We start from the raw sequence: 7,499 nt of genomic DNA, 5'->3' as shown, positions 1-7,499 counted from the left end.
CTGCAAACACAGATTAGGTCAGGAGTACAGAGGCAGGTTAGGAAGGTGGAGACAAATGTAAAGGGTAAAGGAGGTGCCTAGAGTAGTGAGCTGAGTTCACACGGACCCTCTGATGACTCATGTGCCCGATGAGTCGCCTTGTCTACTTCTTCACCTTTATTACAGTGAGGGACACCTGTGTCTCACTTCAGACCCCTGTACCATGATAGACCAGTGCTCCTAGGATTGCTGTGCATGTGAGTCACCAGGAGGGGGTAGGAAATATGACTCATTCTGTAGGTCCTGGGCTGGGTTCCAAGATGCTGCATCTAACAAGCTCCCAACTGGTGCTGAGAGGCACACTTCGAAAAGTCTCCCATTTCCCATTCTGATGGGTCTTACTCAATTCTGCCTTAAAAAAAAAAAAAAATTAAAGGTTGAACAGTAATAAAAGGCTTACGAGGAAACCAGCCTCTTGTCCCTTCGACCCTCACCTGTCTCCACCCTCCCACATAACCATTTCTGGCCATTTCTGTGCTGGTGTATGCACTTGTTCCTGTTTCTAAAAATCGCTGCTCTCTTGATTGATCATTTTAAGAGGGGTTCTTCTACTGACTTGTCCTGTTTCAAAAGATGAGGATTTTAGTTCACACCCCTTCATCTTCTCCCTCCATCCTAATATTTTACCTTTTTGTTAAATCCATACTAGGTGTCATTTTTGCTATGTTCATAAATGCTATTGCTCTAATAAGCCAAACAGTCTTCTATGATTACATTATTTTCTAGTACAATTTTTGTTTTATTGGAGTTAATAATTATCTCTTTTAAAATATTTTCTTTGAATATCTGACTTGACCAGCTTTGCTGTAATCCTTTCACTACAGTTTTCCCAAGTCAAATTTTTTTCCAGCTTTATTGAGATATTATTGACATATGTGAGTTACAATGTAATGATTTGATACACATGTATTGCAAAATGATTATCACAATAAGGTTAACACCTTTATCCTCTCACATAATTACTATCGAAAAGTCAAATTGGACAGACAATTCACTGGTTCCATTTATCTTCTGAGACACATCTCCTCTAGATTCCTGTCTCCTGCTCTAGTCTGGGCTCATGGCATCCGTCACTGTATCAGCTCCCACCTCTCTACTATGTTTGGTTCTCTTTCTTGGATTCCGTGTCTTCCTTTTTCTGGGCTACTTCCGATTGGTGGACAGGATTTTCCACTTGTTTTTCAAAGAAGAATGCATAGGGTTTTTGGTTGAAAACATTTTTTTTTTTTCCTCAGAACTGGGAAAATCCCATGTTTTTCTGCCTTCTAGTGCTTCTATGAGGAATGCATTCCCATTCCCATTCCCATTCCTTTGTATGTCCCCTGTCATTTTTTATGAAAGGTTTAGATCTCTTTTATTTAGTCTTATCATTCTGAAATTTCATGATGATGATGATGTAGGTCTTCTGACTTCCAGTACAGTGAGCAGCCTTTTCATTCTGGAGATTTGTATCCTTCATTTCTGAGAAATGCTTTTCATGCTGCCTTAGATGGTTTTCTCTATTTTCTATTTTAATGACCCTCTATTATATAGGGGTTGGTTTTTTTTGTTGTTTGCTTTTAGTTTTCAAGAGTTCTTTCTTATTCTTGTGTTATTCCTTATCTTAAAGCATCCTATTCTTCCTTGACTTCAATTTCTTTTTTAGAGTATTTGTTTAAACTACATTGAAGTTTTGCTTAGTGCACTGTATTATCTCTACTTTCTTCTAAGTTTTTATGTTTATATTTTGGTCTCTGTCATATTGTAAGTATGCCTAACCGCCCGAGATCCTTGTTGAAGAGTGAAATGCTAAAATATATAATGGAAGTGCATGTGCACATGCACGCTCATGTATGTGTGTGTTTGAGTGTGTTACAGAAGGTAGTTGTAGGCTGGGGATTCAAGGAATTAATATCTAGTGGGCAAATTATTTTCTCATTCTGTTCTGTTTTTAGTGGAACTTCTATTATTTAGATGATCTGCTTTCAATTCCCTCCACACCAATGAAAGGTGCTTGCCAAAGTCCAGAGATACTCTGTGCTGCATTTGACCACTCTCTCTGAAGGAATTTATGTGTTCAGTGGGCGGGGGTTGGGGGGAGGGGGTTACTGGGATCCAACTATGGAGCTGGGGCTTCATAGGCACTGATCACTAAGGACACGATCCTTGTGGAGAATGAGAGGAAGGGACTGATGGAAGAGCGACCAGGAAAGAAGTCCCCAGGCTTGGGGGGAGGATGAGAAGAGAGAAGTAGTAGGGAGTAGGAGGCAGGGATTCTGTCGAATTGATTTAGATTTGCAATGGCCTGCTCGGAGTGACATTTATGCTTTGAAACTATAAAGTCATGTGCTTTCTCTGGGCTTTTCAAATAGTCAATTAGGGAGACTTAGGTGAGCCAATTTCTTCGTGGCATGACTTCTCCAAGTGCATTATAAATCTCCAGTGATGCCAGAACTCCATTTATCCAAGAGGACTCCCCTCTGGCTACTAGTGTAAGGAAATCACTCTGGGAAAGGAGTCTGCAGTCCTGAAAAATTAAGGCTATTTTAATTCCATGCAGCAGAGGGCAACCTTGCCCTTCTTATCCAGATTGATACAGGCTTCAGACTATTAAAGTAAAATCAGTTAAAATCACCTTAGTGCTAGTTTGAACTTCAAGGGGAGATTCTTCTGTTTCCTTCATGGTTACCCCCAATGTTTATTTCCATTATTGCACCTAACAAAGAAAGACAACTTTGCCAATCTGAAGGGTGAAATGTGCTATTTATTCAATGATTTTGTTTCTCCTAGTATTAGGATATAAAATACACCTGTTGAATGAGAGAGTTATGCCTTACTTCTAATTAGAAGATGAGAGATGGCGGAGCTGTGGCTGTGCTGGTGTTCGATGAAGTGTCACCTGAATGTGCAGTCAGGTAGGGTAGCAGTCGATAGTGATGCACACCGTGTCTGTCCCACCCAGATATGATCCTGAAGTCTTACTTCCCATCCTGCTGCTGTGTACATCCTGCACAGCCAGCTTTCCCTTGGGTGGCTCCTTCCCTGTGTCCAAACTTGACTGGACAGGGAAGCAGGGCAAAGAGGCCCAGCTGATTCTCAACTGTGACAGGAAAACACAAAATAGCACAAAACTTTATGATACAGAGAATTACTATTATAATAAGTGACTGGAAAGAAACACACTATTCCCTAAAGAAGATCAGTAAAGGCCTTTTTTTTTTTTTTTTTTTTTTTTTGCTAAGAGGCCCTGTAGGAACATTTTAACATGTTCATTTTAGTTAAATGAAGGGTGTCATGGGATCAGTAGCTGGGGATTAGATACAAAGGGATGGAATTAGGGAGGGGGAGATACAAGAATATAAGGGTTTTAGGGTTTGGGAAAATAATTCCCCTTTCTCCCTCTCCTGGATGTGAAACCAGTTGAGAAAGAGAAGAAGGGAAAGAGAAAGTCTAGCAGCTGGAGAGCCCATCAGTACCTTTATCACTGAGAAACTATTCAGAGCACACAGCCCTGTGTCACGGCAGTGGGCTGGCTGCCTCTTCTTTACAGAGGTAGAAGTGCCTGCAGACAGTCCCGGCAGAGTTGCAAAATCCTCTTCTGATTAAACGTGAGGCAGAGCATTTTCGGGACTAGTTGGTTCACAGTGAGAGAAAGGGGACAGGGCTAACAGGAGGCGGCTCTTCCTCCTACTCACCCACCAGCTAACTTGCCCCCCTTAGTTGGGGAGTGGGGAATAAAGAGAGGTAAAGGGAGGAATCAGGGGATTGAGTCTAGACAGGAGGAGGGAATAACATGCTATCAACAATTGTTGTCAAGGCTCTTAGTCAGAATGCTCCAGGCACTGAGCAGGCCCAGGTAGGTTACAAAATGCCCATCTGGGTGTTTAGGTGCAAAGGTCAAAGCTTCAGACCAAGTCTTTTCTACTCTGAAATGTAGATGGGACTCTGAATTTTTTTTCTGTAGCCACTACTCTCAAAAGTACCTACCGTTTGGAACCCTATCTGCTTACAACTGACTCATAGATAGAGACCCAAGGGCTTTGTTTTTGCGATCTGGAATGAACAGCTTCCATACACCAGCAATTCTCAGCAGCTGCTCATACATGAATGGGAGAAACAGCGCTTATGTGCTAAAATCTTCATCTGGGGCTGCCCTGGGCGATGTGTAAGTTGAGTGTGGACAGGGTGTGGCCACTGGAGCCAGAGGTTGGGGGTCTGGGTTCCAAACTCCAGCTCCGTGCAACCAGAAGTGGTCACATCCCTCCTCTGTGTGGGCTTCGGTTCCATTTCCTGCACAGAATGAGGGGTTTGAATATGGTGGCAACCCTTCCACCTTACCACAGGTTCCTTTTAGACATACTAAAGGAGCACTCCTTACTAATGATATGCCTATGCTTGGAAAAAAAAAAAAGACAACTCGGCAAAGTGTATAGGATGACATTTCAGATAAAGAGTAGATATTTCTAGATGACACGATCGACTATTACTGCTCACTACCAGGATTCTTAGTAGAAAACAGAAACCCCTCCAGCCAGTGCAAGTGGAGAAGAGTTTATTAAGGGATACTAAGCGGTTCACAGAACCTGCTCTAAGGAGGGATTCTTGCCTCACACCTCCACCAAGTCTGCCTTGTAGAGCTGGACATCTCTCCTCATAATCCTCCCTCTCGGCCAGCTGGATTCTCATGGTGCCACCTTCTTCCCAGTGAAAATCTTGCTCCTTGTGCTCTAGTTTCAAGGGAGGTTAGTGGAGGGCTTCCACCTTGAGGAGGTAACATGCAGAAGGGGGGAAATTGTGCAGTGGTCATAGGAAAAGAATTCAACAAGTATTGAGTGACAAAAAACATGACAAATGTGCGTGCCGACTATTGCCATATTGTGCCACAGGCAGAAATCCTGGGGACTGAAATTTAACGCATCACAGTGCATTCGATTTGCATGCATGTGCCCACACATCATGGAACCAGAGAACCATCCTATATTAATTTGCCATCATAGTTCTTGTAATAAATACTTTCTTTACAAAATTCAATTCTGGTGACCAGAAATCATGACTGTGTTCATGGCTCTGGAAAAGGATACATTACATTAAATTAGCCATTGACTATTAATTCAGTATGCAGCTAGATGGAAAGGTTGATTAAGCTGTCTTAAGGTGGGGTTTCTTTGGAGGGGGTAAGAAGAAACTGGCTGGCCAATTCTTAAGTGTTTGTTTTTCAAAGGTTAGCCCTTCTAACACATTTCAAAATCACCCAGGGTCCTTGTTAAAATCCTAGGCTGATCCCTGACCTAACAAATCAATATCTGGGTGGAAAGTCTGGAATATATAGTTTAAAAAGCTCCTTCAGTGATTTCTTCCACATGCCAAAGCTTGAGAACCTCTGCTTTCTGGGGCAAATATAGAAACCTTGCGGGAATATTAATATGTTTAAAGTTAATTAATTAATAGATACAGCAGGGCACTGTTTATATTGCATGATTTCTTCAAGTCTTCGTCGATTTGGGGTAAAGTCTGCTACTTGTAGTCCACAAATTCTGAGGTGAAAATGTCTTACTTGCGTCAGTACATTTGAATTTTAAATGTCTAACATTTCCTGACAGTAGCTCACATTTTTCAAAGTCAATGGTCACAATCAGGGCACCACTGCTTACTGAAGCCATTGAATTGTGGTCTTTGATAGCAGAGCTGGCAACAGGGCTTGTGTCCACCCCCAGCCCCACCCCAAACTGGGCTTTGGCCTCTAATTGGCATATATTTTTAAAAATGTAAATGTCATCCTCCTTCAAGGAAAACTATTCCATCCATGTTTCCCACTAGCTAAACTTTTGAAGCCAGTGTTCCCTCAAACTTACTGTACATCAGAAAAATCTAGAGGGTTTGTGGGGTCTGCAAGGCCTCTGAGTTGCTGCCTAGGATGTGTGTGGGTTCTGCACCCTGGACACTCACCCCAGGGGACACCAGTACAGGAAGCACCCTTCCAACTGCTTGGAGGGCCCTAAATCCCCAAGCTGCGATTATCCTTCTGCCATGATCACCAGGAGAATAGCTGAATCCTAAGCAAAATCCTAATGAGTGCGCTCAGGCTCATGAAGAATGCAGACAAATTGGGGAGGGGGGTAGTCAGAGTGTTGCATCCAGGGGAACAGAACCTCCAGAAAGGTGCTCCTGCGTTGGCTGAACGTGCAGAGATGTTGGCGGTGCCCTCGGAGGAGGGATGAAGTCGTCTCCCCACCGCTGGTGGGCCGTGCTGTGCTTGCTGAGGGCAGCGAAACAAGCCACCTGGACACTGGCTTTAGGGGTTTAACATCTCTGCTTATTCCTTACAACAACCCTGCCAGGAAGGCTTATTCTCAGCAGCCCCGGTGAAAGCGACTGAAGGCCAAACAGGTTGGCTTGCCCAGGAACGCGGCCTGCGAGCCGAGAGCAGCTACAGTGAGTGTTGAGGGAAAAGTAAAGCCAACCTCGAAGTGGGTGAGTAAATGCTATAATTTTTTTGTCTTACTGAAGACAATAGCCCAGGATAGTCTTTCAGATTGCTCTGAAAAACTGCCTCGAAGCTTGTCGATTTATAGGCAAAAAACAGTCGAGGTATAAGTGCTGGCAAGCAGTTCCCCCAAGTACATCCGTGTGTCACGAGGTACCATGTGCTCGATTATAAAAATGAAGGTTTGCTGATTTGCTCATGGGCACATGGAAGACCCTTATGTCATCTTACTACATTATGCTTCTATCATGTCTGATTGGCCAGAAATATTGCCTGCGTGCCTCTGCTTCACGGTTGTCTGGTTTTTGCTGGTTTTGTTTCCTCCTTGATGGTCACAGGAGGCCGGCAGCCGTCACCTACTGCAGGTTGAGTGCCCATGAGGACGGATGAAACTCATGCCTATTTTTTTTAAGATTTTATTTATTTATTTATGAGAGAGAGAGAGAGTGGGGGGGGGGGCAGAGACACAGGCAGAGGGAGCAGCAGGCTCCACGCAAGGAGCTCGATGTGGGACTCGATCCCGGGTCTCCAGGATCAGGCCCTGGGCTGAAGGCGGAGCTCAACCGCTGAGCCACCCGGGCTGCCCCTTATGCCTGGTTCTTAGGGAGCCTTGGAACATAGCTCGGAGTGCAGGTGGCAGGCAGCGGAGCTCAGGGGCGAGCACCGAGCTGCCCGTCGGGCCAGGGGAGCCCGTCCTTAGTGGGGCCGGAGAGGTGCCATTGGACCGACTGCTGATGGCTCAGGGCCAGGCACTCTCGGGTGTGCGAGGCAACCTTGGGAAAGGAAGCCATAGGCCCGTCCCTTAGCAGTGGAAGGGCCTCAGGAAATTACCTGCCTCTCCCAGTGGCATGTTGTAGGGCTTGAAACCCCTCCAAGAAGTATTTTTCTCCTTCAGGCTTCCGTAGCACCTTTTGAGCCTCTAGTTATTATCTGTGAAGCCATTTCGAGACCCTGCGAGAGCCATTTCCCTCTGCAGACGTGGAGACCACCTGGCCCA

The sequence above is a fragment of the Canis lupus genome, chromosome 4 (assembly GCF_048164855.1).
Source record: "Canis lupus baileyi chromosome 4, mCanLup2.hap1, whole genome shotgun sequence".
NCBI lineage: Eukaryota > Metazoa > Chordata > Mammalia > Carnivora > Canidae > Canis > Canis lupus.
Note: the sequence above shows the minus strand (reverse complement) of the source record.